The sequence below is a fragment of the Heliangelus exortis genome, chromosome 1 (genome assembly GCF_036169615.1).
Source record: "Heliangelus exortis chromosome 1, bHelExo1.hap1, whole genome shotgun sequence".
Lineage (NCBI taxonomy): Eukaryota > Metazoa > Chordata > Aves > Apodiformes > Trochilidae > Heliangelus > Heliangelus exortis.
In genome coordinates, this window is record NC_092422.1 from 61135199 (window position 1) to 61148458 (window position 13260).

The 13260-nt window shown below is 38.0% G+C and overlaps 1 protein-coding gene across 1 annotated transcript in view; it reads right to left on the reverse strand.

Annotated features, from left to right (window-relative positions):
• Positions 1–13260, reverse strand: part of NCK2 (NCK adaptor protein 2) — an 84648-nt gene that overhangs the window by 46206 nt on the left and 25182 nt on the right. The window contains exon 2 of the mRNA XM_071744707.1: positions 5182–5253. The gene's annotated coding sequence lies outside the window, so the exon portion shown is untranslated. The remainder of the gene's footprint in view (positions 1–5181; positions 5254–13260) is intronic.

The window sequence follows — 13260 nt, forward strand, 5'->3', positions numbered from 1 at the left end:
AGGGACAGAAAAACACACTGTAAAAGGTTTGTATCTGTATGCATGGTATTCTATGTTTTGCGTTACTACTGGCTTAAAAATAAACAGGACAAGCTCATTTTCTCAGTCCTCTCTGCTTAGCACAATTCAAGCTTTGTTGCTACAGTGAAAACAGTAATTGTAATCCAAGATTAATTAATCAAGTTATTAGAAACAGAATTCCACAGCAAACATACCACACTAACCTTTAAATATTTTGTTCTGTGAAATCCACCAATTTCTGCAGTTATTCAGAGTGCCTCTGGGTAATACACACAAATTGGTTTGCCAGATATGAAACGAGATGAACTGCATGTACAGTTTCTTCCCATTCAGTAAAAGGCAGTATTTCAGCATGCCAAACTGTTTCTAATAACATATTTTATGTAATACATACCATTTGAATACGATGTAATATGGAATATGTTAAGAGCATTACTGAAAATACACACATTTACAGTTTTGGATTCCCACTACATACCAATTTTAACACAAACAATGAATCATTTAAAGTTGTCTCAAAGCCTCCACAATCAGAAGAACTGCCTTCCAGCCATTATCAAATGGAGAAACAAGCCTTCAACTGATTTTATAAATGACATAAGCCAATGCTGGCTGCTTGCCCACTCCTACAAAGCACCAACTCAAGCCGTCAGCCCTAAAGAGCTAAAAAACAGAGCACCCCTCAAAGCCTGAGGATCTCTGTTTGCAAGCAGGAGATGACAACAGCTCCTCTATGGGGCAGTTAAGATTTTGGGGAGTAACTGGGTGACTCCAGTCTCAGACACTAATCTGCTGACTCCTGCAGGAGAGTTTGGGATTACTGACCCAATGCCCCAATACAGCCCTAGAGCACTGCACAGTGCTGGCACTGGGAATGCTCCTAGTCCCTGTGCCCCAAAAGCCTCAAGATGACTTTCCCTGATGTAAAACATTCATGTCCAGTCACAAATGCCTTAGCACCTCAGGGTACCCTCTCTTTCATGTAGCTTAACTGCAAAAATGACCGTGAAGAGTTTCTCGGCATCATATTCTATGCCACATCAGCTGTACCCTCAAAAATAGAGTGCATATTTAAATCTTCTATCTGAATGCTAGAAATGCAGGGATATGTTTACTTAGAAACCACAGAAATACAGGCTCATTCATCAGTTCTGACAGTGGCACTCTGAATGCTGGTCAAGGCACTAGGGTTGGTCCTTGTGTGTTTTGTGCTTGGTTCATGAATATACCTACGCACAACCTTAACAGTAATGTACTCAGATAGCTTACTCAGTGAGCTATATTTTATTTATATACAACTTAACTCATAGCTGTATTCCTGAGCAGCATGTTAAGATTATTTTCAGGAGGCAAAGCTTTTGTTGGCTCAGAAAAAAACAGACACTGAATGAGAAGACAGCTTAAGTCCACACTGGCTATCAAATCAGAAAACTACTTCCACAAGGAAAAATGTGGTCATCTAAATTTTAATGAACTGAATTTTCATGTGTAGATCAAAACTGTACAGTATTCTCTGATGAGGAATCATACAGACTGCAGCTAAAGAGAGCTATAGACTGCAAAGGCCATTTGTTTGTAAGTCAGAGCCAATACTGCTAACTATAAACCTGAGTTACACCTGAAGCTACTGAAGCTACAAAAGCTGGAAAAAAATTAGGCAATTCTTAACAATCTATTTTGATATTGTTAGTAAATAAAAGTATGTCTGCATTTTCATGCAAAGAATTACAATTACTACAAAGAGAATCAGGAAAATGTAGTAAAAAATATATAAAAAGAAAGTACTGAAATTACTTAATTCAGAGAACACCAATTTATTTAGGGGGCATACCTGTGGCTAGGAGTTGTAGGAGTGGAATGAAAGCATTCCTCCCTACTGTTCACAATTACAGGTTAGAAACTATTATGCCACTAGCAAAACATAACATGTAGTATTCTATAAATTATTATACTAAATATCTGTAAATATTTTAAGTAATGCTAAAGCTGCATTCAAAGGCTTAAAATCAACACTTTAGGTGCCTGGGATAATTGGCATAATTGCAGAAACGTTGTAGAGTTTCTTAAGGGAAAGGAATCTAGATATCCACTCAGTACACACCTTTTATTCTTAGTTACTATCAGAAAATTTCCCATAAATGACTCATATGAAACACTAAGAATAGGTATTGTTTTCCTTGAAAATCAACAACTACAGACCTGCAGCTCCAGAGAAAAATGACAGAATGTTTTGATACAGCATCGTAGGCAGTTCTGTGAAGCTGAATGCCTGTGATGATTTTTCCTCTCTAAATGAGAAGGGATCAGCTTTTCAGAAGCTGTTTGCAGGTTCCAGGTCTTGCAACATGAGGCACACATTCTCCTCACAGTTGTCCTGACTGCCTTTACAGACTGTGCTTTTCACAAAACCTTGTGGTATTGTAGCCACTGCCATCTGATTGCAGATGTTGCCAATCTGCTGAGTAGTAAGACAGTGATAACTTTGTTTGTACCTGTTTCCTTCTGCTCTCAAACGATCCCCCTCCTACATACAGAGGTATCCTGTAAGAACCAAATGGTATATTCTATAAAGATTTATGGAGCCTCAAAAAATTATGCTATTAAAGAACATTTCCCAGAAGATTTCATCTAATCACTGAAGTACAAAAAAGAACTGCTCAAGGCACACATTAATATTACAGTCACTTCCCCAAATATTCTACTGTGGAAATACAAGATGTGATTTATTTTATGATGCAAAAACTATGTGAATGAGAAAAAAGTTCGTAAGTACAGAATACCACTACTTATTGCAAGCAAGTGCCAGAACACTAGGCTTCATCTCTTACGTCATAATAATTTAATGCAGAAATGACAGATTTTTAGATTTTTTTTTTAACGGTGCTTTTCATATAGTTCTCTTCCTTATAGAAGAGAGGGAGAGACACAAACAACTGAAAAGAGCCAGCCTGCCCTGCTAGATAAGAGATGAGCTGGCAGATCCTGACATCCACATACTAATTACATTGTTCTGACTCAACAAAACCCTGTAAGGACACGTTATTGTTTGCAGTCCAGTGAAGCTTAAGAAAATTTTGAGTGTAATTTGTAAATATTTACTCTGTTTCCAGTTGTATTTCCTTTTGTCATGTTCTGGTTCAACAAAACATTTCAAGTGTAAGCTGGACTAAACTCTACACCTGTGCATTCATTTCGTTTTGGGCAAGACATTAGAAAACCCTGTGTTTTGCAGAATCACATTTTCAACAAGCTGAATATAGTCCATCAGAAACATGCACACAAAGGATGGAAAATATATAAAATAGTAATTCAGAAGTTAGATTTAATTTTGTTATTAAATTAAATGGAAAAACTGAAATTAAGTGCTGCCTAATTGTATTCTGGGTACCCACACTTCAAAAAAGAAACAAATATAAATGAAGAGACAACCCTACACCCCTCACCAAAAAAGATGTTTCAATAGTTTTCCCTCTCCTCCTTACTGTCCTTTTGAGAGGAACACGGGATATCCCCTCACCTGCTGTAAACACCTTCACTTTTGGCATGTTTTGTTCCCCTCCCTTCCTTTTTGTTTCAAAGGGTAAAGGAAAAAAAAATACTCAATAAGCCAAATATGAGAGAAATAAATTCAACAAATAAAGATGACTTTAAATCCATCACCCACATTCCAAGAATCTAATTTCCTTGAGCAAAGCAGTGGAATTTTCAAAAATTATTTTCACAGACCATTCAACTGAAAACTATTATAAAGCAAGAGAAGAAAAAGATTCCTAAGATAGAACACCAAGGAGTTTTATATTATGCATTTGAAATATACACTACATTTGGGCCATAATCAGTAAAAGAGAAGCATAATTTTAAGTATAATTTTTAATAAAAGAATTAGGGTAACTTTACTATGATTAATACTACAGTTTGAGGAATCATTACCTTTCAGATTATGTTTGTTTTGCTTTTACATTAAAAACCTTTTCAAGAATACTTCATTTTGCTACCTATACACAAAAAGAAAACTTAATGGAATTTCTCCCCCAGTAAATTCTTACAAAAGATTTCTCATTATTAATCTTTAAACACTAATATGAAATGTTCAGGGCTATATTCTGATTTGTTGGAAAGGACAGGGTTATAAATCTGTACTGGTACACTTAAAGACATGTATTAGATAATTGAAAACATAGTCCAAAAACCAATGATACCATGTCAGTGTTTCTATTCTAGTACTTCAGAATTTCCTTTTTGTTTTGTTATACTTATGACTGGATTAATGTTTTAATTCTAACTGGTTCAGCTGCACTTTATTAAACAAATTAAATCTAATTTCAACATGTGATAACACTTCATTGAACAAGTATTTAACATAACTCATAACAAATACCAAGGCACATGAGGACTTTGTACAGTGCCTTCCATTTGAAGGCTCAAAAATGTCAGTAATTAGCCTTCATACATTTCTGCTGAAGAAGGTAATGTTATTTTTATTTTATAAACAGAGAATTTGAGTAAGAAATTATAAAGTTGAATTAATGAAAATAAGATTCCCAGTTTTCTGCTCTGTGCTGTAGCCACTACAATGCTGAAAATTCATCCACTGTTCTGCTTTTTTGCTCTTATTTTTGGTACAGTTATGAGGTTTCATTTTATTAAAAGTTTGTGTTAATCTCTGCTAAGAGACAGAGATCAGTTACAGTCACTAGAAACAGACAACAGGGTATGTGAATTAACAGAAAGATGATAGCCAAGAGTCTACCACAAAATGAATCCTACGGAAAACATCAGCTTCATTAGGTTACCTCAGGTCTTCCACCACAGGCTATGGATGGTTGCTACTCTTCCACACCTCCCACAATCCCATGTCCCAAGTCAAAGCAGTAACAGAAGAAAGGAGCCAAAAAACAGTGGCAGCCCTATCTAGTGCTTACTTAATCCAAGCCTATGCTTTTTCCTTGTCTTTTTTTGAAAACGAGAGTTAAAACTGCTTTGTCTCAGACCACTGAAGGAAAGATTTGCTATTTAATCAGCCATCCAGCAGTTTATAAAAAAAAAAAAAAATTAAAATCACAAGTAGTACACACTGCATAAAAGCAAAAACCAAGCAATACATCCAATTCACTCGTTATCTTTACTTACAAAAATAACCACTGGACTTGAACCACTCACCTTTGGCACACTGCTATAAGGATCCAGGCACTGAAAGTCAGGACTCTTCAACAAAGTTGTGTACACCACTATCTGAAATAACAAAAACCACATATTTTAGATTCAGCACTAAACTTAGAAGACCTTTAGCTAGGTAATTTAGTTGTCATACTACGAAAATCTTTGAAAAGATTCTGAAGAGAAGGCAGAATGGCTCTAACTTGACCCACCTGTTCCATATAAACAGAATCCTCTTCATATTTAACTTAAAGGTCAATTGAACCATAGACAATCCAAAACATCTAGAGAAAGCAACTACAAACCAGTCTCAATAGGCAGAAAAATCAGCCAAGAAATGAAATTAAAAATTCAGCCCAATTTTAGAAATAAAACATTTTTAAAAGCACCCCTAATTACTGTTTCCTTCACATTTGCATTTTTCAGTTTAACCTGTCCCTACTTCCCAAGAAAAGGGAGACACTGTTACATATGGAAAACTGAGGTACCACAAAACTGAGGTACCATAACAAAAGCATGTCCAGCAGTTTTGTGGGACATGGTATCTCCACCCAGGTGGCACTCTCACACATCTGGATATGTACTTCACCTGGGCTACTGCCAACTGTGGAGTAGAGCCCTCTGGCACAGGGGATACGGTGCCAATGAAACAAGCTCTGACAGTGGCCATGAAATTTGTCAGAGGGCTGGAGAATTATGCTAATGGAAGCTCTGGCTGGATGTAAAGAAGAAAATTTTAACCACAAGGACAGCTAAGCATGGCCACAAGCCCTCTAAAAAGTGATGGACCTTCTTCTCAGGAGAGTCTCAAAGTCTCCTGGATGTGTCCCCAGCTGCAGCCTTAGTCCTGCAGAGACTCAGTCCTGGATGGCACAAACCTCCAGAGCACCCTCCAGGTCTCCATTGCTCTGTGAAATATTTATTTCTAGCCACAACAGTAACCTTGCAGAAGGGTATTCAAAACGTTCGTTTCTGTTTTGTAACTCTGCTTCTGACTCCACAGGATGTCTGACAAATTCAGACAGTGTAAACCCATTAAGATCCAATTCAAAGAGAAGGAAAAAATTCTGAGCATCTTCCTGCACTGCAACCCCTAGGTAGTAAAGGACAACTGATTACTACTCAACCTGAGGCCACTCATGCACAAGTATTTGTTCAAAGTCTACTCTGAGCAATTTCAATCAGTTGCCACTCTACAGTAGCACCCAACAAAGAAATTATATTAAAAAGAGCAATTCATCCAATGATTCCGTGCATCATAACAAAGGGTGGGGAGGAGTATTGACAAAGGTATTATAAAATTACAACTTTTCCTACACAGTTACAGACCTTAATTACACAGTTACTGACCTTAACTATGTTCTCAGTGAGAACTGCTCTGTACTTGAAATTACAGGACAGATCTCCAGTAAATGGGAAATATTTTAATAAATGAAGCATGATTAAAACCTTGAGGCAGGGAAGATCTATTTTCCTACAGGCTGAATGTTTTGTAGTACATGGTTTTCTCCTGTCAGTAATGCAAGAATATTTTTTATATTAAGGGAATAGAGAATATAAAAGTAATTCCATTTTTTGTTACAGAAATCTTCTGAGGACTACTGCTCCTTCCCCTTCTGACCTCACAAACCACTCACTGCACATTACCATCCACCACTGAAGTACTGTAACAAGTTTCTGACTTTTGGGTTTTTTTTTCTTTAAAGAAATACCCAAAATCTATCTTGACTCTTACTCCCACCTTCACAAATACACATTCATGTATAGAATTTGTATTTGAAAGTGAGCTGAAAAACAATACTGTTAATCACCAATATCTGAACATCTAACATCGTATTTATTAGTCAACTGGCGAGGAAGTACAGTTGGGGAAAATAAGAGTCCATGTCAACACATAAGAAAAGAATGAGTCATGTGTTTATTTCAATATAACAATGCTGACTTCCTTCTGTACAGCAGGGACAGTTTTATTCTTGCAGCTCAATTAACATACATTAAGAGTAACTCAGAATGTTGATGGTGACAGTAGCAAAGAGTCAAATGAAGATGATGCACAAGAAAACCTCATTCCTACCAACACTTTAAATGAATAAAATTCTGTTAATCTAATAGACATGAGTGCAAGACACAAACAGATCTCTGTCCTCTCTGGGCAAAATTCCATTGCATTTAGACCTCTGTTTCTGCTTTTCTCCTGGCAAAAAATTTCACTTTGCTATGGCAGAGCCAGAGGAAGTTTTCTGCTACGAGTCACACTAAGAGTCATTTCCCCAGAAGAGTACCCAATTTCCATCACACACCCCCACAGCAGCCCAAAGCTTTGCCTGAAAGGCTGTGACTTGCAGAGTGACTCAAACTCAGGATGGAAACCGCAAATAATTCTCTTATACTTCAAATATGTTCCTTGAAACAATCTTTCAGTTACAGAAGTACAACATCTTTCTGAGATCTGAGGGCAGAGTACATGGAAACAGCAGTCAGGGTTTGGGACAATCTGCACCCAGGCAGAGGGTTTGCCCCAGAGCTGGGGTTTTCTGGTTCTTCTGCTGTGTCCTACCAAACAGGACTCTGGACAACTGTTTGACAGCAAAGTCAGGATGAGGATTGAATATTTAAACCTAGAGAGTTCAATGTAATCTCCAACAACCTTCAAAAGCCTTGGAGCACGTGTGGCAAACCCAAATGTGTCCACCCAAAATGGCACAACATTAGAAAACCTGGGAAATGAAAGCAACGTTTTTTCTGAAGAGCAACAAGGCAAACAAAGGCACAGAGCTGCTAAATCATGACCCACGGTACCACCATTACCCATCACTTGTGTACCGTCTAGCATGACATCCATTTGTCCAATCTCAATCCTAACACCAACACCACTAAAGTAACATCAGCCCTGATGCATGCAAAATGCCACAGCTCCTTGCCACTCATTGCTGCCTTCAGATCCTACACTTGCCATGAGGCCCAGAGCAGAGGAACACAAGGTGACAACAAGGAACAGAAATGGCAGAGTATAGGAACTGGATGAGCAAACGACTGCAAACATGCAGTGCAGAAAGACAAATTTATCTCATGTTTTATTATCAACTTCATTCACTCATTTCTTCACTAGACTGAGGTCTTCTGAGCAGGATTACACAAATCATACGTGTGAAAAGCACTTCTGAATAGTCAGAAATCAAAGTTTGAACTTGATGCTTCCAAACAAGTACCAGAAGATAAAAGTTAATATCTAATAAAATAAGCACCTTTTATTTAGCTGTGTAATCTTTAAAGATTGCCTTAAGAGTAAATTAATGGTCTTGTAATGATTATTTTACAAGTAACATCTGAAGTTATTAACCACCTTTCCTTTCACTGATAGTTATAATGCCCTGTTTTCTTTATTCCCATGCCTAAAATCCAGATTTAGCCTTACAAAGACTATTTCTGTGACAATTTTCTCAGACTCTCTTCCCAATACCCAATCACCTCCTATTTAAATTCTGTCATGAAATAGCTAAAATAAACTCTTTGATACTCAATATGGTAATATACAAGAATGATCTGACCATAAAGCTGTACTGCACGGAGTGGGAATTTGAACTCCAAAGGTAAGGCATTCGAGTGGCTCCAATAACTATGATAAAATTCAACAATTGATGCATTACTGGTGACCTTCTGGAGAACAAATGAAAAGCATCACATTAATGCAAATTCTCCTGTGGAGAAGATCAAGCTGGCAATCTGCCAGTTCATTACACCATCTAGCTCCACTCCAACATTAAATATTGCCTTCCTTTGTAATTGACTGAAATAGGCTGGAGCAATTGCAGGTAACCACTTTTGGCTATTAAAGTATTCCATTAAGACTTCTCCATTAGGCAGATATTTCAAATGAAGTTTGAAATAGGCTATGTTCAAAATATTTTAACTATACAGACAATCGGGCAGGCAGAATCCTGTTCCACGGTGCAGCAGGCAGAACAGCTTAAGCACTCAAAAGCTCAGGGCCTGAATTTGCTTAAAGGGAAAAGAAATCCACCAGGTTTATTCAGTACTCTATGCTAGTACTTATAACCTTCTGCCTTCTACTTTCTTCCAGTATTTTAGCCTCCTATTTGTATATATCCTCACAAAACTTTCTTTTTATTACCTTCTTCTAAAGCTATGAAAATAGCAATATTCAATTATGCAACTGTCCTTAGCACAGGTAAGTCAAGGCATTTATTAAATAGCACATTTTAAAAATAAACATGGAATGCAAGGAGAAAACAGGGAGCAAGACTGGATTCACATCATATTCAAGGTTTCAAAAACGTAGCAAATAGCAACGTCACATCACAATATGTATAACACCCTGAAAACAAAAATTAAAAGCCTTTCATGCTACATACTCTACACAACTAAGCTCTTCTTTCTTTTCTCCTTAATGGCAAGAAGGGAAGCGAAATGGAACACACAGAACAGGTTCACTGCCCTGCACACAGAAAAACCTTCCAAATACTTAAAACACTGGAAAAGATTTAAGCCAGCTGTGAAAATGAGACTAGGCCTTAGAGCAAAGACAAAGTTCTGTGTTTAAATGGGCTTTTTAAAGCAGTCCAGGTTTGGAGCCATCCCCAGAGGCTGCAATGCTTAGCCAGAAATTTGTGCTTCAGTGCACAGGCAGGAGGTTGTACATCTTCTCTGTGCTGCTATCTGGCATGAAAGAGTTATAGTACACCTCCCAGAGTCCATATCAAAGAGGATGCAATTAGACATGTAGGTATCAACAAACACATTTTAAACAAATTTTTATTTCAAAGAAATATATCTCGGGCAGGGGGGGCAACATAGGATGAGGAATACAGCTAGAGAAAGCAGGCAATGGCTCACACTTGAACCACATGCAATCAGAAAGGCTACATTGACCTATATTCTCATTTAACTCCTTCAAATGCATATGTTCTGCAGACTCTGGTGTATACACAGAGTATACCATTGTATAAAACAGAGCATTTTTACATCTACTTGCACAACCACCAACTATCAATCTACTCATGAAGCACAAACAGTTAATCTTCTAAATAATACTGATGTTTAAAATAAATACTGTATGTCAAAAGCCAACTTCCACTGCCAGCTTCCTCCCAGTTGCAATCCAAACATATGCATGACTAACATATTTTTGTTTTGGAAAGAAACGAGAAGGGTTACATCTGCTACTGACTGCATCTGCAAAGAATCCTACAACGTATATTACACAGATCCGTTATTTTAAGAAAAAGTATCACATTTCTTACATTGTCTTTGCTAGAAGCTTTTCCCCCCAAAAAGCCTGAGCTATTAAAAATCCTTGTATTGATACCAAATTACTACCTCAACTATAATATGCAAATGTTTTAATTCCTGGCTTAAGCAGGATTTCCCATCTTGATACTTAACTGATACTGACCTAATTTAAACTGTATTAAGCTGACCTGCAAACTTCCAGGGTAGTCTCTGCATGAGAAAAAGATAACATCCACGAAGCAGACTGAAGAAAACCTGTAGCCCCAGCAAGGCTAAAATTCCTGGAGAGGACCTGTAATACCGCAGCCTCAGAAAGAAACAATAACACCATGACCAACAACCCCACGCACACACCTGTCTTCAAGATTGATCATCGAGCACCAAAATAAATGCAAGCCCTGTCCAGTCACTCTCTGCAAGCTAAACAAGGCCTTGAACAGTGTGCTACCAAAATAGCCCCAGTTTTTTTAAGCATTCCTTATTCAAGAGCAACTTGTGAAAGAGGCAAAGTATTCAAACTCCATTTTATATAATCCCCTTGTTTTTTTTCTCTTCTATTTCCATTAAGGAAAGTAATGTTTAGGACAGCTCTAAGCACCTCAAGAACCCTTGAAAATGTAGACCTGACTTACCAATTACAATTGCAGATATATGAGCAGAAATGGAACCTTGCCTACCAAGGCTGTTCTTAAACTTTGCCTCCCAGTATCTTAAGGGAGAGGAGAGGATTCAACCTTCAACCTTCTGTAGCGCATACCTGCCTTTTTCTGACTGGTTCTTAAATTTTTTGTTTATAAAACCTGCACCATGGCAGCCTTTTCCATGAAGCAAAATCAGCTCAGAATCCTTGAGGACCTCTGTGGTTAACAGATCATCAGCCCAAGCAGCTCTTTCGCAAATCTGTTTTTCCTTTTGCATTGTTGCCACTAAAATGTTTTTTACATGAAAGCATCTATGATCCACTGAATCATACCAGTTCTTCCAAACCTCTGTAGAGTCAGAGCTTCTAATTCAACACTTCTGAATTTCAGAGCTGGGAAAGAAGACTACAAACAGCAGATTAATACACTCTTTACAGCAATCCAGTAATCTGCACATGTAAATTACTGAAAATGCACACCTCCACTGGAAAAATGCATACACAGATACCTTTTGGAGAAAAGAAAGCCACAGATTCCCATCAATTAGCTACCACAGAAGGATGCAGTGCTAACTCTATCAGAGGAACACTAAGCAGAGATGCATGGTTACCACATTTGTCTAGGGAGAAATGTCTAGGGAGACATTTGTCTAGGGAGACAAACGTGTAAAATAAACAAATAAATCTCACATCTATGCAGTCAGGTAAGATTTCCTTTTGGGGTGAGATGTAACAGAAAATGGACAGTAGCAGAGGCTACAGAGATACTGCAGATCACCAATATGGCAGAATCAACTCAGGCTGACTTAGCCCTTTGGCAATTTAAAGTTAAAGGCTGACTGCAGCCTTATTAGAGCTCCTGTTCTGGTAAATTATTCATTCTAAGTCCAAAGGAAATTTTTCCTTTGTGTACACTCTCTGTCTTGGTGATAAAATATATGGAGAAGCTGATGTTAAGAGGGACAGGTCAAGCTCAGTGGTCAAAACCACCAGGCAGACACAGGGAATTAGAAGGAACAGTCAGAGTGGATCCCTAATGACATCCTGAAGGAAAACATTGTCAGAAACTGCAGTTTCAGAGTTACGGAGAGTTATCAAGAGAAGTGACAACTTGGTACATGATGCTGATGGAAGGAGGTCTGTTCCAGACACTCCCCACCTGCTGTAAAAGCTGTCACCACCAGCAGCTGCAACCAGTTTGCTGAGGGTGTTTGGGTTTTACCCTTCCTCCAGGTGCACAGTCAATGAGCATACAATGATGCTGCAGGATTACTGTCCAAGTATCATCCTCTGAAGAGTATGCAAGAGCTGCCCCAATCTGTTAAAGCAACAAACATCTAAAATATTGTCAGCATAAATGACAGCCATGGCATCTTGAAGGAATGGCAGAAAGCAGCCCAGGCACCTTGGCCTTTGGGTGAAGAAAATCTATAATGACTTTGGGTGGGGGAGAAAGTTGAAGAAATCTCTCTCAACCACCACAAGCAGAAGGAGTAGAAAGATTTACTTTTACTCAAACTCGGTATTTCATTTACAATGTTGAAAAGCACTGGGCTGCAGAACTTGAATAATCAGAAGTTAAACTGTAACCCATTAGTAAAATTGAGGGAAAGGGGAAAAACAAAGACCACAATATAAAATCCCTTACTGAAACATGCCTGAATAGTACCTGGTGTTAAGAGTTCAGTAATGCACAGATGAAAATTATCTTCCTTGGGACGAGGCAACACATTTTGCCAATATTGCACATTTTGCACACATTTGCCAATAAATATGTGTACCAAAGACTTGGAAAAAAAAGCGGGCATTCCCGATTTTCAGGTTTGTTTTTTTTTTTATTTTTTATTTCCTCTGATGGCCCAACTGAAGAAAAACAACAAACTTCATGCATTTCAGGTACAAAACTATCATAACATGGAGTTCATAACTAAGAGACAAAGGTAAATGGAAGAAAACCCCTTGGAATTTAGAAGCATGCTTGGTTACTACATGATTTGGTAGGTGATATGTGCTAGTCAGTGATGTGGGGTGCTATGACTGTCCTCTTTGGACATGGCAGAAGAGCAGTCTCCAAAGACAGCACCTTTAATGTGCAGATCAGAACAAAGGAACTAATAGCTTAGTTGCTAGGAGTACTAGTTCCCAATACACAGGGTTCCCCAAAACACCTGCTTTTTCTTCCAAGTTAATCA